Genomic DNA, 24,134 nt, shown 5'->3' with positions numbered 1-24,134 from the left:
GCGCCTGCACATCGTTTCTTTCCTGAAGGCGCTGCTTTTGAAAAACCTTTTCGTACTTCTTGTGTTATATAAGACTGTAGATGTTGTTGTTGCTTATCTGTTCTAAGTTGTCAGCTGAGCCGAGTTTTTCCCCTTCCTCTTCATTTTTAATCTTTTTGATTGTGTGCATCTTTGATGTCTCGATTTGATGTTGATATTGTTGTTGGAATTTAATCTCAGGTAACAACCCGAGAGAAACCAGGAGGTTTTTTCACCCCACACCTTTCACGTAGGAGCCTTGATCGGAGGCCTCTAAACCAACAACTTTGGACCCGGTCCCCGGCCCCAACACTTGATATAAAAGAAAGAAAGAAAAGGATAGCACAGAAGAGAGGCTAATAGAAACCGTGGCTATCGACCAAACTGCCCGATCCTAAAGTTGTGCTAGGGGCTGGAAGACCGACATCTACCGGCGGCCACCAGGAAAGGAGTGCTGCCGGCATCCATGGGCTTCCTCTTCGACTGCGGCGCTGCTGCATCCCTGCTGCCATATACCTTGCTGCTGCTTTTCTCATCGGAAGGACTCCACATCTCTGGAGACTCATGGCAGCCTGCAAGGATTATCCAATAATGATTTCTGCAAGTCAAGATCAGTCCCAAATTTTTAGTATAAGAGGTGTTCTAATCTGGAGATCAAGATCCTATTATGTTAATACTAAAGGATGTTTCTAACAATGGTATCATGAGCAAGATTAATCTCTGTTTAGAACCCCGCATTAGGCCTAATTGGTGTATATGATTAAGTAACAGGCCTAGTTCTTACGGTTAAGTATCCAATAATGTTAATGTTAAGATCAAATGATCTTCTGTTTATGTCAATGAGCATGATTGCATGATTACGTCCCTACTGATTAATGTTTAAGATTAATGGCTGATGTTTAAAGTTTACTGTCCCACTGTTTAAGTTATTACCTATGATTAAGGGTTAATTGTTTTCAGACAAGGCCTAAAGTGCTATGGGTTAGTGCTAATTAGTTTTTTTCTCTTGTTCTTGGATTAATTAAGCCATGCTTCCGCATCATGTTGAGGTTTTGATTAGCATTGTTAACCTTGATTAAGAAATTAGAAGGAGGGGAATCAAATGTATAAGAGAACATATAACGACAAATCCCCAATATCTGAAAACACTGATAAGTAAATCCCCAATTCAGACGAACCCTAGGATTTTTCACCAAATCCGAAAGCAAAAATGCCCAAATGATGAAAGAAAACGAATGACTCGGGGCTCACTTAATGAGGACGCGACCGTGCTCTCCTTCGGGATCCCGACGGCGGCAAAGCCACCGTCCCTCGGGACGACGCACGGGAAGGAGCCGTCGTCGACACACTAATGGACGCGCGCCTTGCGAGGGTCGTGCCTCGCACGTTGTCGTCGACGAACTGGTGGACGGGCGCCTTGCGAGGGCCGCGCCTCGTACGTCGCCATCGCCTTCATGTTTTGCGCTGGCAGCTCTGCCGGCGAAATGCTCATCCAGTCAACCGCCCTGCTCGCCATGTGGGCGACGCTGGAGCCACGCTTGCCGAAAGAGCGCGCGGAACTCAGTCCATTGCACGCTTCACCGGCGAGGGCAGCTACCGCGCCGCCATGGCCGGCGAGCTTGGCCTGCCACCGGGGTCGCCTCTGCGTGGCCACTCCATTCATTTCGGGGGAGGAAAGGGGGCAAATGGAGCTAGGGTTTTGACGGGCGGCTGTTTTGTTCAAGCTACGGACGATCCCGATCGTCGGTTGAATCGAACGGCTGAGATCAGCCAACGACAGCTGCTGGGCCTTCGGGTGACTAACGGGCCGATTCTTTTCCTCGGATTGAGGCCCAGGTTGTCTTGACCCATCAGGATATTTTCCCTTTAAGTTTTTCATGATGGGCCGATTAAATAAAGGATAGCCGCGGGTTACTGGGCCAAAATTAAAGTTCTTCACGTCAGTTTCTTTTATTCAGTGCATTTTCTATATTATGGTTATTCTAATGATGTTTATGCAATGTTATAAATTAAAAATCACCAGACATTCATGTTGTGGATTGTGATTTAATTTTCTTAGTAAAATGGAACAAACGAGAAGTTTTTCTTAGAAAATTAATGCACAATCGGTGTTGAAGTCATTTTATTAATGGCACCTTTTATGATGATCACCTTCCTGGTATTTTTTTCAATGATGAAATTAATGTGAATCACTCGTTGAGGTTTCTGAATATTTTATTTGGAATTTTTAGTGAAGTGTGAATTTCATGTTGATGCCACCCTTATGGCATTTCTTAATGATGTCACCAGTACTACCGGGCTGAGGCCACCACACGAAAAAAATGTTAATACTCGCTTCATGCGGTTTACCACGTTGCACTATGCGTCATCATAATGTTGGGGCAATATGCCTCTTGGGCAAAACTAAAGTTTATTATTGGTGCATTTTACGTCATTTTATTATGAAATGCACCACTGAAATAATTATAATGAATAAAAATGATGTTAATGAATTATAACCACAATTCCTTTGCAAAGAAATTTGTGTAGAGAATTATCCCAAAGTACATGTTGTCATTTGTTTGACACATGGTATATACCTAGTATTATTTGGTGAATCTTTATATAATTTTGTGTCCAGATTTTATTATTTGGAAAATGTTATGATATCCCGATGATAATATTACTGTCATTTTCATTGTGAATGTCAATTTTAATGTTTAGTCAGTGGCAATGACATTTATATGTTTATGTTAATTCTAATGCCATTTTCATTATATGTCTTGAGAATTTTATTGATAATGTTGACACTTATATTCAATGTTATTATCAGTGTCAATTTTAGTAATAAAAGGTATCATTGTGTATGATAGCAAGCATGGTTTTATGTTGTTGCTTTACGTTAATGTTAGCTAAAGTTCTTGCTCATAATTATGAGATTTGATGTCTCTCTAGTCAACATGGAACCAACGAGAAGTTTTGATTAGAGATTTAATAAAAAATGTTATAATGGCATTTGATGATATTCTGACCAACGTTGATTATTCTCATGTGTTATTTGTGACTAAGCATCTCTTTGATTCATCTCATTGCATGGTTAATTCATGCTTGATGTTTTGTTGTGATGCTCATAATGTTGTTTCCCTTATATATAGCAATGAACATTAATAATGATGCAAAATTCCATGTTGGCATAGGCAAACCTTATGCAAATAACTTTCTCGTATAGAGAGTGGAGATCATTGTCTCATGTAAGGAATCTCCCAACCCTTTTCTGCCACTAAGGTGTTGGAAATATGCCCTAGAGGCAATAATAAAATGGTTATTATTGTATTTCCTTGTTCATTATAATTGTCTATTGTTCATGCTATAATTGTATTAACTGGAAACCGTAATACATGTGTGAATACATAGACCACAACATGTCCCTAGTGAGCCTCTAGTTGACTAGCTCGTTGATCAATAGATGGTTATGGTTTCCTGACCATGGACACTAGATGTCATTGATAACGGGATCACATCATTAGGAGAATGATGTGATGGACAAGACCCAATCCTAAGCATAGCACAAGATCGTGTAGTTCGTTTGCTAGAGCTTTTCTAATGTCAAGTGTCATTTCCTTAGACCATGAGATTGTGCAACTCCCGGATACCGTAGGAGTGCTTTGGGTGTATAAAACGTCACAACGTAACTAGGTGACTATAAAGGTGCACTACAGGTATCTCCGAAAGTGTCTGTTGGGTTGGCACGAATCGAGACTGGGATTTGTCACTCTGTATGACGGAGAGGTATCTCTGGGCCCACTCGGTAATGCATCATCATAATGAGCTCAATGCGACTAAGCAGTTAGTCACGGGATCATGCGTTATCGAACGAGTAAAGTGACTTGCTGGTAACGAGATTGAACGAGGTATTGGGATACCGACGATCGAATCTCGGGCAAGTAACATACCGATTGACAAAGGGAATTGAATACGGGATTGATCGAATCCCCGACATCGTGGTTCATCCGATGAGATCATCGTGGAACATGTGGGAGCCAATATGGGTATCCAGATCCCGCTATTGGTTATTATTTCGAGAGGTGTCTCGGTCATGTCTGCATGGTTCTCAAACCCGTAGGGTCTACACACTTAAGGTTCGGCGACGCTAGAGTTGTTATGAGAAATAGTATGTGGTTACCGAAGGTAATTCGAAGTCCCGGATGAGATCCCGGACGTCACGAAGAGTTCCGGAATGGTCCGGCGGTGAAGATTGATATATTGGACGAAGGGTATTGGAGTCCGGAAGTGTTCTGGGGGTACCAGGCTATGGCCAGCATGACCGAAAGGTGTTTCGGAAGCCCCGGCAAGTGTTGGAGGGCCTCATGAGCCAAAGGGGAAGGGGAAAACCAGCCCACTAAGGGGTGGTGCGCCCCCCACACCCTTTACCACGTTACTTGGGGAGGTGGGGTGCCTCCACCTGGCTTGGGAGGCAAGCCTCCACCTGCTTGGCTTGGGGGGCAAGTCTCCCTAGGATTTTCCCTAGGGAAATCCAATCTGCTTGGCCGCCGCCCCCTAGGAGAAACCCTAGGGCGCCTCCCCCTCTCCCCTTGCCCCTATATATAGTGGAGGGGTGGGAGGGCAGCGACACCCCTTCCTTGGCGCAGCCCCTCCCTCCTCCAACTCTTCCTTCTTCTCCGTAGAGCTTGGCGAAGCCCTCCAGGAATACCACAAGCTCCACCACCGCGCCGTCGTGCTGCTGGAGTTCTCCCTCAACTTCTTCTCTCCCCTTGCTGGATCAAGAAGGAGGAGACGTCCCCAGGCTGTACGTGTGTTGAACGCGGAGGCGCCGTCCGTTCGGTGCTAGATCGGATCTTCCGCGATTTGAATCACCGCGAGTACGACTCCATCAACCGCATTCTTGTAACGCTTCCGCTTAGCGATCTTCAAGGGTATGAAGATGCACTCCCTCTCTCTCGTTGCTAGTATCTCCTAGATTGATCTTGGTGACACATAGGAAAATTTTGAATCATTGCTACGTTCCCCAACAGTGGCATCATGAGCTAGGTCTATGCGTAGATTCTATGCACGAGTAGAACACAAAGTAGTTGTGGGCGATGATTTGTTCAATTTGCTTGCCGTTACTAGTCTTATCTTGATTCGGCGGCATTGTGGGATGAAGCGGCCTGTACCGACCTTACACGTACACTTACGTGAGACAGGTTCCACCGACTGACATGCACTTGATGCATAAGGTGGCTAGCGGGTGTCTGTCTCTCCCACTTTAGTCAGATCAGATTCGATGAAGAGGGTCCTTATGAAGGGTAAATAGCAATTGGCATATCATCATTGTGGCTTTTGCGTAGGTAAGAAACGTTCTTGCTAGAAACCCATAGCAGCCAGGTAAAACATGCAACAACAATTAGAGGATGTCTAACTTGTTTTTGCAGGGTATGCTATGTGATGTGATATGGCCAAAAGGATGTGATGAATTATATATATGTGATGTATGAGATTGATCATGTTCTTGTAATAGGAATCACGACTTGCATGTCGATGAGTATGACAACCGACAGGAGCCATAGGAGTTGTCTTAATTTATTGTATGACCTGCGTGTCAATGAAAAACGCATGTAATTACTTTACTTTATTACTAACCGTTAGCCATAGTAGTAGAAGTAATAGTTGGCGAGACAACTTCATGAAGACACGATGATGGAGATCATGGTGTCATGCCAGTGACGAAGGTGATCATGCCGCGCCTCGAAGATGGAGATCAAAAGGCGCAAGATGATATTGGCCATATCATGTCACTTTATGATTTGCATGTGATGTTTGTCATGTTTACATCTTATTTGCTTAGAACGACGGTAGCATAAATAAGATGACCCCTCGCAATAATTTCAAGAAAGTGTTCCCCCTAACTGTGCACCGTTGCGAAGGTTCGTTGATTTGAAGCACCACATGATGATCGGGTGTGATAGATTCTAACGTTCACATACAACGGGTGTAAGCCAGATTTACACATGCGAAACACTTAGGTTGACTTGACGAGCCTAGCATGTACAGACATGGCCTCGGAACACGAGAGACCGAAAGGTCGAACATGAGTCGTATGGTAGATGCGATCAACATGAAGATGTTCACCGATGATGACTAGTCCGTCTCACGTGATGATCGGACACGGCCTAGTTGACTCGGATCATGTATCACTTAAATGACTAGAGGGATGTCTATCTAAGTGGGAGTTCATTAAATAATTTGATTAGATGAACTTAATTATCATGAACATAGTCAAAAGGTCTTTGCAAATTATGTCGTAGCTCATGCTTTGGTTCTACTGTTTTACATATGTTCCTAGAGAAAATTTAGTTGAAAGTTGATAGTAGCAATTATGCAGACTGGGTCCGTAAACTGAGGATTGTCCTCATTGCTACGCAGAAGGATTATGTCCTTAATGCACCACTCAGTGTGCTGAACCTCGAGCATCGGTTGTGGATGTTGCGAACATCTGACATACACGTTTTGATGACTACATGATAGTTCAGTGCGTAATGCTAAATGGTTTAGAATTGAGGCACCAAAGACGTTTTTGAAACATCACAGAACATATGAGATGTTCCAAGGACTGAAATTGGGATGTCAGGCTAGTGCCCATGTCAAGAGGTATGAGACCTCTGACAAGTTTCTTAAGCCTGCAAACTAAGGAGAAAAGCTCAATCAATGAGCATGTGCTCAGATTGTATGAGTACTACAATCGCTTGAATCGAGTGGGAGTTAATCTTCCAGATGAGATAGTGATGGTTCTCCAAAGTCACTGCCACCAAGCTACTAGAGCTTCGTGATGAACTATAACATATCAGGGATAGATATGATGATCCTTGAGCTATTCGCGACATCGCAAAAGTAGAAATCAAATAGGAGCATCAATTGTTAATGGTTAGTAAAACCACTAGTTTCAAGAAGGGCAAGGGCTAGAAAGGGATACTTCATGAAATGACAAATCAGTTGCTGCTCTAGTGAAGAAACCCAAGGTTGAACCCAAACCCGAGACTAAGTGCTTCTGTAATAAGGGGAACGGTCACTGAAGCAGAACTGCCCTAGATATTTGGTAGATGAGAAGGCTGGCAAGGTCGACAGAAGTATGTTGGATATACATTATATTAATGTGTACTTTACTAGTACTCCTAGTAGCACCAGGGTATTAGATACCGGTTCGGTTGCTAAGTGTTAGTAACTTGAAATAAAAGGCTATAGAATAAACGGAGACTAGCCAAAGGTGAGATGACAATATGTGTTGGAAGTGTTTCCAAGGTTGATGTGATCAAACATCGCACGCTCCCTCTACCATCGGGATTGGTGTTAAACCTAAATAATTGTTATTTGGTGTCTGCGTTGAGCATAGACATGATTGGATTATGTTTATCGCAATACAGTTATTCATTTAAGGAGAATAATGGCTGCTCTGTTTATTTGAATAATACCTTCAATGGTCTTGCACCTAAAATGAATGGTTTATTGAATCTCGATCGTAGTGATACACATGTTCATGCCAAAAGATATAAGATAGTAATGATAGTACCACATACTTGTGGCACTGTAATTTGAGTCATATTGGTATAAAATGCATGAAGAAGCTCCATGTTGATGGATCTTTGGACTCACTCGTTTTTGAAAAGATTGAGACATGTGAACCATGTCTATTGGTATATATGCATGAAGAAACTCCATACAGATGGATCGTTTGGACTCAATTGATTTTGAATCACTTGAGACATGCAAACCATACCACATGGGCAAGATGACTGAAAGACCTCGTTTTCAGTAAGATGGAATAAGAAAGCAACTTGTTGGAAGTAATACATTTTGATGTGTGCAGTTCAATGAGTGCTGAGGCACGCAGTGGATATCGTTATGTTCTTACTTCACAGATGATTTGAGTAGATGCTAAGTATATTTACTTGATGAAACACAAGTCTGAATTATTGAAAGGTTCAAGTAATTTCAGAGTGAAGTTGAAGATCATCGTGACAAGAGGATAAAATGTCTATGATATGATCATAGAGATGAATATCTGAGTTACGAGTTTGGCACACAATTAAGACATTGTCGAAATTGTTTCACGACTAATACCGCCTGGAACACCATAGTGTGATGGTGTGTCCGAACATCATAGCTGCATCCTATTGGATGTGGTGCACACCATGATGTCTCTTATCGAATTACCACTATCGTCTATGGGTTAGGCATTAGAGACAACCATATTCACTTTATATAGGGCACCACGTAATTCCGTTGAGATGGCACCGTATGAACTATGGTTTAGAGAAACCCAAGTTGTCATTTCTTAAAAGTTTGGGGCTGCAACGCTTATGTGAAAAGTTTCAGGCTGATAAGCTTGAACCCAAAGCGGATAAATGCATCTTCATAGAATACCCAAAAACAGTTGGGTATACCTCCTATTTCAGATCCGGAAGCAAAAGTGATTGTTTCTAGAAACGGGTCCTTTCTCGAGGAAAAGTTTCTCTCGAAAGAATTGAGTGGGAGGATGGTGGAGACTTGATGAGGTTATTGAACCATCACTTCAACTAGTGTGTCGCAGGGCGCAAGAAGTTGTTCATGTGGCACCTACACCAATTGAAGTGGAAGCTTATGATAGTGATCATGAAACTTCGATCAAGTCACTACCAAACCTCGTAGGTCGACAAGGATGCGTACTACTTCAGACTGGTACGTAACCCTGTCTTGGAAGTCATGTTGCTAGACAACAATGAACCTACGAGCTGTGGAGAAGCGATGGTGGGCCCGGATTCCGACGAATGGCTCGAGGCCATAAAATCCAAGAGAGGATCCATGTGAAAACAAAGTATAAACTTTGGAAGAACTACTTGATGGTCGTAAGGCTATTGGGTACAGATGGATTTTAAAAAGGAAGACGGACAATGATGGTAAGTATCACCATTAAGAAAGCTCGACTTGCCGTTAAGATGTTTTCCGACAAGTTTAAGGAGTTGACTACGGTGAGACTTTCTCACTCGTAGCAATGCTAAGAGTCTGTTGGAATTGTATTAGCAGTTACTGTATTATTTATGAAATCTTGTAGATAGGATGTCAAAACATTGTTTCCTCGACAATTTTCTTGAGGAAAGGTTGTATGTGATACAACCAGAAGGTTTTGTCAATCCTGAAAGATGCTAACAAGTATGCAAAGCTCCAGCAATCCTTCTAAGGACTGGAGTAAGCATCTCGGAGTTGGAATGTACGCTTTGATGAGATGATCAAAGATTTTGGGTTTATACAAAGTTTATGAGAAACTTGTATTTCCAAAGAAGTGAGTGGGAGCACTATAGAATTTTTGATGAGTATATGTTGTTAACATATTGTTGATCAGAAATGATGTAGAATTTCTGGAAAGCATACAGGGTTATTTGAAAAGTGTTTTTCAATGGAAAACCTGGACAAAGCTACTTGAACATTGAGCATCAAGATCTATAAGGATAGATCAAAAATGCTTAATAGTACTTTCAAATGAATACGTACCGTGACAAGATTTTGAAGGAGTTCAAAATAGATCAGCAAAGAAGGAGTTCTTGGCTGTGTTACAAGGTGTGAGTATTGAGTAAGACTCAAGACCTGACCACGGCAGAAGAGAGAGAGAAAGGACGAAGGTCATCCCCTATGCTTTAGACGTAGGCTCTATAGTATGCTATGCTGTGTACCGCACCTGAAGTGTGCCTTGCCATGAGTCAGTCAAGAGGTACAAGAGTGATCCAGGAATGGATCACATGACAGTGGTCGAACTTATCCTTAGTAACTAGTGGACTAATGAATTTTCTCGGTTATGGAGGTGGTAAAAGAGTTCGTCGTAAAGGGTTACGTCGATGCAAACTTTGACACTAATCCGGATGACTCTGAGTAGTAAACCGGATTCGTATAATATAGCAGTTATTTGGAATAGCTCCAAGTAGCGCATGGTAGCTGCATCTACAAGATGACATGGAGATTTGTAAAGCACACACGGATCTGAAAGGTTCAGACCCGTTGACTAATAACCTCTCTCACAAGCGAGATATGATCAAACCCCATGGGTGTTGGATTCATTACAATCACATAATGATGTGAACTAGATTACTGACTCTAGTGCAAGTGGGAGACTGTTGGAAATATGCCCTAGAGGCAATAATAAAATGGTTATTATTGTATTTCCTTGTTCATGATAATTGTCTATTGTTCATGCTATAATTGTATTAACTGGAAACCGTAATACATGTGTGAATACATAGACCACAACATGTCCCTAGTGAACCTCTACTTGACTAGCTCGTTGATCAATAGATGGTTATGGTTTCCTGACCATGGACACTAGATGTCATTGATAACGGGATCACATCATTAGGAGAATCATGTGATGGACAAGACCCAATCCTAAGCATAGCACAAGATCGTGTAGTTCGTTTGCTAGAGCTTTTCTAATGTCAAGTATCATTTCCTTAGACCATGAGATTGTGCAACTTCCGGATACCGTAGGAGTGCTTTGGGTGTATCAAACGTCACAACGTAACTAGGTGACTATAAAGGTGCACTACAGGTATCTCCGAAAGTGTCTGTTGGGTTGGCACGAATCGAGACTGGGATTTGTCACTCTGTATGACGGAGAGGTATCTCTGGGCCCACTCGGTAATGCATCATCATAATGAGCTCAATGTGACTAAGCAGTTAGTCACGGGATCATGCGTTACCGAACGAGTAAAGTGACTTGCTGGTAACGAGATTGAACAAGGTATTGGGATACCGACGATCGAATCTCGGGCAAGTAACATACCGATTGACAAAGGGAATTGAATACGGGATTGATCAAATCCCCGACATCGTGGTTCATCCGATGAGATCATCGTGGAACATGTGGGAGCCAATATGGGTATCCAGATCCCGCTATTGGTTATTATTTTGAGAGGTGTCTCGGTCATGTCTGCATGATTCCCAAACCCGTAGGGTCTACACACTTAAGGTTCGGCGACGCTAGAGTTGTTATGGGAAATAGTATGTGGTTACCGAAGGTAGTTCGGAGTCCCGGATGAGATCCCGGACATCACGAGGAGTTCCGAAATAGTCCGGCGGTGAAGATTGATATATTGGACGAAGGGTATTGGAGTCTGGAAGTGTTCTGGGGGTACCAGGCTATGGCCAGCATGACCGAAAGGTGTTTCGGGAGCCCTGGCAAGTGTTGGAGGGCCTCATGGGCCAAAGGGGAAGGGGCAAACCAGCACACTAAGGGGTGGTGCGCCCCCACACCCTTTCCCATGTTACTTGGGGGGTGGGGCGCCTCCACCTGGCTTGGGAGGCAAGCCTCCACCTTCTTGGCTTGGGGGGCAAGTCTCCCTAGGATTTTCCCTAGGAAAATCCAATCTTCTTGGCCGCCGCCCCCTAGGAGAAACCCTAGGGCGCCTCCCCCTCTCCCCTTGCCCCTATATATAGTGGAGGGGTGGGAGGGCAGCGACACCCCTTCCCTGGCGCAGCCCCTCCCTCCTCCAACTCTTCCTTCTCCTCCGTAGAGCTTGGCGAAGCCCTGCGGGAATACCACAAGCTCCACCACCACGCCGTCGTGCTGCTGGAGTTCTCTCTCAACTTCTCCTCTCCCCTTGCTCGATCAAGAAGGAGGAGACGTCCCCGGGCTGTACGTGTGTTGAACGCGGAGGCGCCGTCCGTTCGGCGCTAAATCGGATCTTCCGCGATTTGTATCGCCGCGAGTATGACTCCATCAACCGCGTTCTTGTAACGCTTCCGCTTAGCGATCTTCAAGGGTATGAAGATGTACTCCCTCTCTCTCGTTGCTAGTATCTCCTAGATTGATCTTGGTGACACGTAGAAAATTTTTGAATTATTGTTACATTCCCCAACATAAGGTTGAAGGATGTTAATGATGATTATAAGGCAGACATTGGGAGAGGTCTTAGGATGCATGTGCTATCATGCACATTACTAATCCAATGGAGTTTAAAGTCAAAACTATTGGATTATTTCACTAGGATTTGGAGATACTTAATTCTCCATCTAATTGATGATGTTTGTTCATGCTCCTAGTTATTGGAGAAACTTATCTTTTGTCTCTCGAACGGATGACATGATTTTGTATGTTATCAAGTCAGCTCTAATTATGTAATGTCAGTCCCACCCTAGGGTGAGACAAGTATGTTTTTTTTGAATGGATCATTTGTAAAGATTATGTGTTACGCTACAATTAAAGATGTAAGAGAAGTGTAAATAATGATACCTCATCAAAATTGTGGTTTTAATTAGACCACATTTCAAGGGGGAGAATGGAAGTGTCATTTAATATGAGATATCATGTTCACTTCTCCTACTTAGATCCAAATGTGTATGTTAATTCTCTAATTAAAGATGGAACCAACGAGAAGTCTTGGGTGGAGAATGTATGAAAAAGCACATACTAATGTCGGTTCTCTAATTAAGATGCAACAAGTCTTATTTAGAAGAATGAATAAATATTACTCCTTTTATCATGTTATATATAATGTGTACTTAATCCCTTATGAGCATTATGAAGCACACATGAATGCTAAAGTGAAGCTTGCTAGCCTAATGACCATCATGATGTAACATGTCGATTATATATATGACCAACGTCATTTATAATCATATGTCACACTTCACTCAAGTGGCAAGTTTGTCAGTATCATGTGGCTCATGGTTATATTTCTGACTATCTTGTTTATAATCATTTGTCACAATCCATTAAGTTCTTTTCCATCTTCAGCCCAACGGTGTTGTGGTTTAGAACAGAAATGATTTTTATCAAGATATTGGATATGTTTTCCATTTTTCAAATAAAGTGGCCATTAGAGAACTGGAGCGTATGAACATGAATCTTAAGGATAAATCCATTAGATCTTTGTTCATATGCATCAGGTGAGTTGAGAAGAAATGCATATTTGCAACACTTAATGTTGAGACTTAACAATTTCCGTGTGATTCAAAATGTGTGTGAATGTTCATCTTAGAGGCTTGTGTGATAATGAGCTCTAATGATGTATGGGACTCAATAGAGTTTCCACAGTGAGTTGTTTTGATGCTTGTGTTATTATTATAACATGCTCTTGGGTTGACTAAGTTAAGAATGTATGTATGACTTAACCATAAGGTTTTGTCATATAGGTGAAGTTAACACAAGGTATGTTGCCTCAAGAAATTCAATTATGAAAGAAGAAGAGCATCGGGACACTCATACCATAAACCAGGGGGAGTAAGTATACTACCTTGAGAAGATGGAATATTTTTGGCGGGCCAAGAATTTCTATCTTCTATTTATGACATAAAGGATCTTGGTCATGCCCTATACTTTGTTTGTATCGAGTTTCACCAATATATAAGTCCAAAAGGGGTATACATTTTATTATGGCGACATACGTCGATAGAGTATGAAAGAAAAATATCATGTGGTAGTACTCTTATCGCACCTGCTACTAAAGTCAAGGGCAATAAAAGTGGACATCTTAGTGTCCAAGGAACCATTATGAACTGATCAGATAATGTTAGTTCCTTATGCTTCAGCTGTCAGAAGCAATGTAAGTATTCAAGTATGAATGTGCCCTATTTATGATCGGGATGATTGGCAAATGTACAAGTCCAGAAATGGACCATTGGAAAGGCCGTCGAAAAGTCTTTGCAGTAAGTCAAGGCAATAAAGTTTCATGCTAACTAATAAGAAGTTTGGTAACCTCAATACCGTAGGTTATTCAGACATTGTTTTTGCGATGTGTGTGGATATTGAGTTTCCACGTTATGTTATATCCCCACCTTCGCATATGGAGCTATATCGTGGAAAAGCTCCATAATGACACTGATGGCATCAATAATGATGCAATTTATTATGTGGCATGTTAAGAGGCTACTGAGCAGGTTGTATGTCAACTAAGTTTTATTCCTGAAATTATGGTAGTAGACATCATTTCTAAACCACCTACTGCAATATGAATATGCAGTTTTCTATGCGAGTAACAAGTCAAATGGCGTTGCCAAAACCATTGACAATATGTTTTGTGTTGTGAAAAATAGAATCCAGGATCAAGCTATTGAAGTTGAGCGTATGAGTACGTCTGAATGTTTTACGGATCTGTTTATCAAAGACTTACCACCCAATTGAATGATTATTTTGCTAGCATGGGGTGTTGTAAAGTCTTGTTGATCCTGGAAATAAGGACCGTTGAATAATCCAACTCCCATAAAGCATTATGTTTTCCATTTCAAGACAGAACGATATACTATAAGTACTGAGGTCCAATGTCATTTGATAGGTCATTGTGACACCTTACTTTGGTATGTTATTTCTGTTACGAGTGGGTTTATGATGTTTGTTAACCTTACGATCAAGGGGGAGAATGTTGGAATTTGATCCCAGGTAACAACCCGAGAGAAACCAGGAGGTTTTTTCACCCCACACCTTTCATGTAGGAGCCTTGATCGGAGGCCTCTAAACCAACAACTTTGGACCCGGTCCCTGGCCCCAACACTTGATATAAAATAAAGAAAGAAAAGGATAGCACGGAAGAGAGGCTAACAGAAACCGTGGCTATCGACCAAACTGCCCGATCCTAAAGTTGTGCTAGGGGCTGGAAGACCGACGTCTACCGGCGGCCACCAGGAGAGGAGTGCTGTCGGCATCCATGGGCTTCCTCTTCGACTGCGGCGCTGCTGCATCCCTGCTGCCATATACCTTGCTGCTGCTTTTCTCATCGAAAGGACTCCACATCTCTGGAGACTCATGGCAGCCTGCAAGGATTATCCAATAATGATTTCTGCAAGTCAAGGTCAGTCCCAAATTTTTAGTATAAGAGGTGTTCTAATCTGGAGATCAAGATCCTATTATGTTAATACTAAAGGATGTTTCTAACAATTGTGTCTATGCTGGGCCAGATATAATTGGCGTCATCTTGACATTAATATGTCACTGGAAAATATGACGTGATAATAAAGAGGGCACACGCATCGAAACGAACTGTTATTAGCATGTCCACTGAATCATTTGCTCGAACAATGAACGATGGAACAGGAACAATTCAGATATCTACATATAGTTAGAGATGTTTAATCTGATTCTGAACTACACCTCCGCCTGGGATTAACTGTCGGAATTCCAAATGGGGGGAGTACTAAAAAAGGTTACAATGGCTGCTCGGCTAGCTCCAGCGGCCCGAGCGACGCCGCCCCGAGCCTGGTGGCGTTGACGTAGTCCTGCGGCGCGTGCGGTGGCAGCCCCGGCATCACCAGCGCGGCGACCCTGGCCAGCCGCATCAGCCACCCCTCGGCGTACTCGGGCCCCTCCGCGTAGCCGATGAGGAAGCTCCGGGCGAGCTCCCACCACGCGTTCACCAGCTTGGGCGCCACGGCCAGCACCGAGAAGTAGTTCTTGTTGGGCTCCTCCACGGTCACCTGCTTTTCAAAGGCGTCTGTCAGGTCAGGTGTCTCCTCCAAAAGCGCAATGAGATGAGGTTCTTGCTTCCAAGCCATGCTTTGCTTGCCTTGCCTTGCCTTGAAAGTTTAATCCTGTTACGGCATCGCATGCATTCTTCTAGTGTCTATCTATCCATCTTAAGTATTACTACCCCATCCCGTAATGTAAGACGTTCTTTTGCACTAGTGTAGTGTTAAAAAACGTCTTATATTATGGGACGGAAGGAGTAGCATTTTTCGGGGGGTCGTTCAAAATACTCCTACATTTCCTTGTTGCAAAAAAGAAAATTCGATTTTGGAAAAAAATTAGAGACCCTTAAAAAAACGAAGTGACATGGTGAGTATGTTTATAAAGTCGGCCGTATGTTTTTTCTAAAAAAAAGTGAGAGTGACTAGACGGACCTGTCCTCTGTAGAAGCTGTCGAAGTAGAGGCAGGTCCCGAAGTGCTTGAAGAGGAGCGTGGAGTCGTCGTAGGGCACACGGGGCACGATGTCGTTGCAGTAGACGAACCTGAAGTACCGGCTGGGGTTCTCGAGGTGCGGCGCCATGAAGGCCCCGAGCCGCTCGTCGCCCACGCGGGGCTGCCCGAACGTGTACACGCCCTGCAGCCTCCCCAGCACGGCCTCCTCCCCGTGCAGCGCCAGCACGGTCGGGAACAGCACGGCCAGCGCGCCACCCAGGCTGTGCCCGGCGACCGCGAACCTGGCGCCCGGGTTGCCGTCCAGGAAACGTTTGAGCTTCTCCCTGATGGCGTAGTAGGCGAACGGCCTGCCGTTGCCGGCGCCGGTGGGGTCGGCGACGTCCCTCGGCCAGCCGCCGCCGCGCCGGTGCAGGCCCAGCGCCTTCATGAAGCCGCCGTGGACGCGGCAGCCGGCTCCGGCGCCCGGGAGCTGGTACCAGGAGAAGTCCACGTCCGTGCACCACTGCTCCGTGTCGAACGGCTTGGTGCCGCAGAAGGCCGCGCCACCACCGCCAGCGTCGCGTCCGGCGCCGGCGCGTCCGCCAGCATGAACGCCTGCCTCGTATAGTCCTCTTCATAGTCTGCAATGACGATATAGATCCACGCACCAGAGCGCGACACGCCATTAGTTAAGCCATGCACGCATGCATCGTCAATCGTCATGCATGCGACGTACGGAAGATGGCGAAGTTGTTGGTTGTCTTACCGTTCCAGCAGTTGTAGAAGCCCAGGAACTCCATGTGCCAGTGGTTCTGCACGACGCTGCTGATGACGAGCTCGTTCTCGTAGGCCAGCTTCGCCGCCATGATCGACAGCGCGGCGTGGTAGTTGCTGTCCCCGGGTTTGATCTTCTTGTCCAGCTCGACCCTCGTGTCGAGCAGCCCGATGCAGGAACGGTAGTTCAGGGACGCTCTGTCTGGCATTTTCACCTTCCCTGCAGCAAAGAGTTGGTATTACTTGTCATTTTGTCACACGCAACTGGCTCTGTGATTGTGCGACAACGTATAATTCTCAGAACTGGTGCTCAATCAATCAATTAGGGATTGTCCTCTTCAGGACGCAATCGTCAACATTTTGAATAGTAAGCTGGACTGCTACAGCAGAACATTATCATTCAGTTTTAAGTATGAAAAACGACCTTTTATCAGTTTTTAGAAAACGACTTCTAATTTCTGCTTTATTTTATGGTGGGCAGTCTCTAGTCAAAGACTGGTCCTGAAAATATGCGTCCTTAATTTCGTTGAAGAATCAGCTGTTGATATTTAGCAGCGTCCATTAGTTGGAATCCAACATCCTCCCTTCGTTTTTACTCCCTCCGTTCCAAATTACTCGTCGCAGAAATGGATGTATCTACAACTAAAATACATCTAGATACATCCATACCTACGATAAGTAATTCGGAATGAAGGGAGTACTTGGTAGGAGTATATAACTTGAGTATGTACACATTCTAAAACACTACTAAAATAAGTATGAACTTATAAATCTGCACGGAGAGATTAATGATGCTGAGTTCGGTAGGTTGGTTGATGCCATCGCTGCAGGTAAAATTGCAACATAGTACGATTGCCCGAGGCTGCTGGAATGAATGAATGTTCATGTCCATCCTCCGAACAAAATCAGCGGACCAGAGAACTAGTTGAAAGCGAAAGCATCATAAATGCAATCAATCAATCCATGAGGTCAAGAGACAACAGTTCGATCGATCCACCGGCCGTCCTTCCACAGGACGATCGATCGATGCTGATGACTGATGAAGAACAACGTACGCGAAATCAAACGTACGCTCGATATACGTACCATGCAGGGCGTTGGCGAGGAGCGGGAGGACGCCGCCGCCGTTCTCGTTGAGGAGGTTCATCCAGTACTCGGCCGCCCGCCCCAGCAGCGCCACTGGCCGCTTCGCCCACAGGAGCACCATCTGCGCCACCAGCGACACGAACACGGCCCACCGCCGCCGCGCCGATTCGATCTCCGTGCCCGTGGGGCAGTCCACGGCGTCGTTCTCCGCGACGTTCGGCGACCACAGGAGGTGGAGGAGGTCGCGCACCCCGCCCTTCTCCGGCCGCAGCTCCATGAAGTCGCTGTTGCAGAAGCCTCCTCCTCCGCCGTGGACGCCATCGCCGTCGGAGGCCATGCCTAACGTCGTCGGCACAACCGGAGCCGATCGATGGTGCGTGGGAAGGTGGGACGCGCGCGCGGTCGAACTGGTTGCCGTTCCGGCACGTCGGAGCACGGAGGGTGTATATATAGAAGGGAAGTAAAGTAAGGTGGCAGATTGGATGGAATTAATTACCGGACCATTTTTTACGGGAAACCGGACTGGTCAATCCATGCATATCCTCGTTCAATAAATATGGGACTCTATAGTACGAGAAATGGGCAGCTAGGTGGCCTGGCCGTATTGCAAAAACCACACAAAGTTATGAAAGCAAAAGAGAAATCCCGATTGGTTGGCATTGTTATAGCATTGTCTATGTCCATTATCATTGCCGACGTATAATTGGGCGTACAATGGCTGTCAGAGGTACACGAACGGTGATAATGGAGTAGAGCCTTTGACTGGACGCGGACGCGAGGACGGCCGGCGGTGCGCAGAAAATGGATGGATGCGCATGGAAGCAAGAGCATCGGAGTGGAAAGCTTATGCTTGGAAGCCACCTCCATGTCCACGACTAGAATGCTAGCTAGCGGCCCTTGCTTGATTCCCTCACTGGTTGTTACGTGAGACTTGGTACATGGAATGATCGATGGGGGTATTTTTTTTTTAAGGTCACCGGGGGAGGGCGAAGACCTCCACCTGAATCTTTTTCTCTTTTCTATTGCATCACACCCCCTGGTTGGGGAAGTTGTTTACACATGCGTGTGTGTGTGCGTGTGTGTGTGTGGGGGGGGGGGGGGGGTACCGAGAGAGGGAGGGCGGGCACATGCGCCACACCCTAAACCTAAGGCTAATTCTCCCGAGAGAACGCGCGCAGCCACCTATCTGCGCACGGCCGATCGGCCACTTTCAAACGGCCTTTCCAGAGAACCGAGTCTTCCCGGCAGCACCCGAGCAAGCGGGCCAGGGAAGGCCATGCGCCTTGGAACACCACGGCATTTCGATGCTTCCACAACTACCAACAGCAAAGGAGGGTGAAGGAGGCGTGGGCAGCATCACCGACCACCCCCCGCACATCCAGAGCTTGGAGAGCACCAACCTGGTAACCCTTACCGGCCACCTCAACGCCCACGGCCAGCCAGAACGAGCGGGCAAGGGGATAGTCGAAGATCAGATGATCCGCCGTCTCGATCACATGCCCGCAGATGGGGCATGTAGCTTCCTCAGCCGTCACAATAGTCTTCCGGAGCAGGACATCTCTCGTGTGAATCCTTCGTTGCACCAGGAGCCACCCGAAGAACCGAACACGAGACGGCGCAGCGCACCCCCAAATGAAGCCGGCGAAAGCGGCCTGCGTGCCGCCGAAGCGTTCCAGGGCGTACACGGCAGCCGTCTTGATGCCCCCGCCCACGCTCCGGCACAGCACAGGGAAGCGTTCGTCATCGCCAGGGGACGCCTGAACCTCTGCGAGCAACGCCAGAAGCGCCCCCCGCTCCGCGCCCCCGGCGGTGGTGAGCCTGGGAACGAGCCCCCGGTCGAGGTCGTGAGTTTGCACCTGCCACACAGTGGCCTCCGTATCCGTAGCGTGCGAAAGAAGGGCAGGGAAGGCCACTGAAACCGTCCCGCACGGCAGCCATCGATCGAACCAGAATGACGTCTGCTGCCCGTCACGGACTACCACCATCGTCAGACTCCGATAGAGCGGCAGCATCTTGGACAGTGACCTGGCGTGCTCTCCGGCCGACCGGAGGCCCGAGGCAGAGAGCAGGGAGCGCCCGCCCAGCCCCGCCCACACCCATGTAGCCCACCGCGAGGACGTGGGCGCCGCGTGGAGATGGTGGAGCATTTTGATCAACAAGCACCGGTTTTGCGTCGCGAGGTCTCGCACGCCGAGGCCCCCCTCCTCCTTGGTTCGGTAGACCCGCTCCCAGGCCAGGAGGCATTGAGCGCCGGTGGCACGGTCAGCAGCATTCCAGAGGAAGGCGCGGCGCAGCGAGTCCATTTTCTTGATCACCGCCGGGGGAAGGAGCATGGCCGCCATCGCGTACGTCGGAAGGGCGTCCAACACCGCGCTGAGCAGAACGAGCCGCCCGGCCGGGGAGAGCAGCCGAGCCCGCCAGCCCGCCAGGTACTTGTCCACCTTCGCAATCATGGGAAGGAAGTCAGCGTAGGTGAGCTTTTCCCACGACAACGGGAGCCCGAGGTAGGCCTGCGGGAACCCCTGGACGGCGCAACCAAGAGTGCCAACGGCTTCCTCCAACACCCCGGCAGGCACGTGCATGGGGACAAGCATGCTCTTGGAGAAGTTGATGTCCAACCCCGTCACGGCCGCGAAGTTGTCGAGGATGCGGCGGAGGCGGGCAGCCGCACCAGGCTCCGCCTTGAGGATGACCAGCGTGTCGTCGGCGTACTGGAGCACCAAAGGGGGTGTCCCATCCACGAGAGGGTGGCGGAGCACGCCGTCTTGGCGGATCATCTGCTGGAGGATGTCGGCGACAATGAGGAAGAGATAGGGCGAGCTCGGGTCCCCCTGGCGCAGCCCGCGGTGTACCGTGAACCACCTCCCCGGAACACCGTTGAGGAGAACCGCCGACCGGGAGGACCGAAAGATCAAGTCCATCTAGGCACACCATCTGTCGGGGAAGCCGCGCACCTCGAGGATTCGCCAGAGGGCCCCCCAGTCGACCGAGTAGAACGCCTTGGCGAAGTCGAGCTTGAAGACAAGGGCGGGGGCGCTACGCTTGTGGCAGCACTGGATCACCTCGGTGGCGTAGACGAAATTTTCGGAGATGCTTCTCCCCGCCAAGAACCCCGACTGGTCGACGTCGATGATGCCCCCGATCTGCAGCTGCAACCTCGAGGCGAGGCCGCGGCACAAGATCTTGACGTCTCCGTTCTGAAGGGAGACGGGGTGGAAGGCGCCAGGCGTTGGCACACCCCCCCCCTGGGCAGGAGTGCGATGTACGCCTGGTTGATGGCGTCGAGGTTCGTGGTCCCGGTGTGGAACGCGGCAAAGAGGCGATGAAGGTCCCCAGAGACGGTATCCCAGGCAGCCTGGTAGAACGCGGGGCCGAGGCCGTCCGGCCCGGGCGCACTGGACCGATCAAGCAGGCTGGCCGCATCCTTGATCTCGTCGGGCGAGAACGGAGCAACCAGGGCAGCCGCATCGACCTGTGCGGCGTTGCGATAAAGGGCGGCCAGGTCGAACCGCCAGACGGAAGGACGAGCCCTTCCCAGCAGCTCGGAGTAGAAGGAAAGCAGCGCCTCCGCCTTCCCCGCGTGGTCGAGCACCGTTTCCTCGCCCACGTCCAGGGCACGGATCATGTTGGCTCGACGGCGATGAGAGGCGCTCGCGTGGAAGAAACCGGTGTTTTCGTCCCCTTCGCGGACCGCCCTGCACTTCCCACGCTGCTTCCAGTACGAGCTCTGGCGCCTGATCGAGTCGGCCAGCGCAAGCCTGGAGTCACCTAGGAGCTGCAACTCATCGGAGGACAAGGGGCGGCATTCTTCCCAGAAGTCCACCAAGTCAATCATGAATTTGCAATCATTATCAAAAGCTGGAATGAATTTGTGTAATCTTTTCCGAACCTTGGCCGAGCCCTTGAACCGTTTCTTACGAGCCGCCAGGCACCCCGCAGCACACCTGCCATCGTCAACGCTAGACCGGGAAGGGAGAGTGAAAGGAAGGAATTGGGGGTTTCGAAGCCAAGCACTCTCGAAGAAAAACCGCGAGGAAGCGGGAATATTGGTCGCCGCCTCCACCACCAGGGGAACGTGATCCGAGGTGGGGCGGGGGGGAGATGACAAGGCTGAGTCCGAAAAGGCCGCGTCCCAGGCAGAGTCATAGAAGACTCGGTCCAGGCGAGCCAGAGTTGGGGGGGTCACGTTTGTTAGTCCAGGTAAAACAACGATCGGACAGAGCCAGCTCATGGAGAGCCAGGGTGTTGATCAGAGAGTTGAAAGTCGCCGCGCGCGGGGCGTCGAACTGATCATTGTTCTTCTCGTGAGGGAACCGAATCAGGTTAAAATCCCCGAGCAGGAGCCACGGCCCCGAGACAGTCTCGGCAACCACAGTGAGATCATCAACGAAGGCAGCCGTCAGGCTATGGTCCGCAGGGGCGTAGACGTTGGTGATCGTGAAAGCGAGGGCGCTAGACGCAGAGGACAAACAAGACGTGAGAGAGAAGCGAGACGTCGAGGAGGAAGTGAGCGTCAAGACACGGCTGTCCCAAGCCGTCACCACCCCTCCCCATCTGCCATCGGCGTCGTTAGTTACGTAGGAGTCGAGGCGAGAAGGGAGGAACGAGCGAGCTTTAGAATTATTCTACTCCGAAAGCTTGCTTTCCTGAATACAAGCAATGACAGGATCCACCGTGTTGATAGAATCTCGGATCACATCGCACTTGTCGATGTCCCCGAGTCCTTGCACGTTCCAACAGAGGAACGAGAACTTAACACAGGGTGAATTATCCATTACAGAACGGGACACCTACAACAGGACTTCTACCACGCAACCGTAGATACATGCTATTAGCAGATGAACAGACGTAGACGGCAGAGCGGGGCAGCACAAACGTTGTAGTATCCCTCCCACGCAACCTAAGGATGCTAGCCACGACGGGGGCGATAGGCGCTACCACGCGACAGACACAGACATGAAGAGGCGCCCTAATCATCAGCACGGGGGGCACCGGGGCACTCGGGATCGCCGCAGACGCGCGCAGAGCAGCTGCCTCCACGGAGTTCAGCGGCTTGAGGATGCCGTCGAGCATCTTGTCCTTCGCCACTTTGGACTTGAGGCGAGGCGAGCAGCCAGACAGAGCATCGCAGAGAGCTCGGAGACGCATGGCTTTTTCTTCCATACCCATCCATTTGGACAGCTCGTCCCGGGCAATCCGAGCGCTCCGACGGTGCTCGGGGAGGGGCGCGGCTGTCACTTCAGCAGGCTCCGCGATCTCCACCAGCGACACGCAGGAGCGGTCACTGGACACGGACGCCCGTGCCGGCGAGCCCGAAGACGCGCAGGCAGGCGAGGAGGCCGCGTCAGAAGACGGAGCAGGGAGGCGGTGCAGCGCGTCGCAGGACAGCGAGGGGGCACCCAAGAGCCTCAGCATGGTGGAGAGCTGGAACCCGCCCCCGCGGGCACCTACGTGCATGGGAGCGGGGCCCCCAGCCCGCGCGCCCACCGGCTGCCCAAGGAGGACCGCCCGATTGTGCGCGAACGGAGGAGGCGGCTCAGCGAAGAAAGGGACATAGGTCCCGTCGGTAGAAAAGGAGTCATCGCGGCTCCATGCACGGACGGGGCAGACAGCGACGGTGCGCATCCCCAGCGACCGCCCAGAGGCCAGACGTCGCAGGGCATGGACCGCGGGTTCTTGAGCAGGAAGATGGCGCGAACTGTGGCCAGCTCCCTGCCGGAGAGCATGAGCGGGTCGATCTCCAGCACTTTCCCGAACCCTGAGAACAAGGCAGGGATGCAGGTGGGGTTGATGAACTCCGCCGGAAAGCCGGTGGCGGCCAGCACCGTGCACACGTCCAAACGTGGCGAGACGCGGTCATACTCCTCCTCGGGGAAGAGGTCGATGCGCGCCCCCTCGTGCATGAAAGGCTGACACCGGAGAGCCTCCGGCCGGTCCTCCCAGGACGCAAAGCGCAGGTACATGGCGCCGACAGACGACGGAACCACCTCAGGGAGAAGGTGGCCGATGTTGTCGAGCACGGCCGCCTGCATCGCGAGGGTGTCGTTGTGGAAGGCGTTGGGGGGGGGACGATAACTACCACCGCAAGGCGCTCCGCGGCTGCGTAGTCGCCCTCCGGCATGAACACCTCCATGGCGTCCGGGTGCTCGGAGTCCGCAATGACGGACGGGAGCGAGTTCCCCGACGACAGCAAGGAGGCGGAGCAGAGGCAAACCCTCGACTCAGACAAGGAGGAAACATGGTCGCGGAACCGCAGCAGCTCGAGGGGGATGCCGGATGAGACGGGCGTCGGGGTCGGCGAGCCCGGGGCCCCGTGCTGCCCCGCCGCGCCCGGCGGAGAAGACGGCGGCGAGCTGACAACCCCGGAGATGGTGATGTCACGGGAGCACGGAGGGGGCACAGCCAAGGCAGCATCAGCCGTGGGAG

General features: G+C 48.8%; 1 pseudogene; it reads right to left on the bottom strand.

The window, feature by feature from the left end:
• Positions 1–14,980: 14,980 nt before the first annotated feature.
• Positions 14,981–18,142, bottom strand: LOC123131063 (triacylglycerol lipase OBL1-like; annotated as a pseudogene).
• Between the last annotated feature and the right edge of the window lie 5,992 nt (positions 18,143–24,134).

Source organism: Triticum aestivum, chromosome 6A (genome assembly GCF_018294505.1).
Source record: "Triticum aestivum cultivar Chinese Spring chromosome 6A, IWGSC CS RefSeq v2.1, whole genome shotgun sequence".
Classification (NCBI taxonomy): domain Eukaryota; kingdom Viridiplantae; phylum Streptophyta; class Magnoliopsida; order Poales; family Poaceae; genus Triticum; species Triticum aestivum.
The sequence above is the reverse complement of the archived record's forward strand: the minus strand, read 5'-3'. Positions and strand labels throughout refer to the sequence as shown.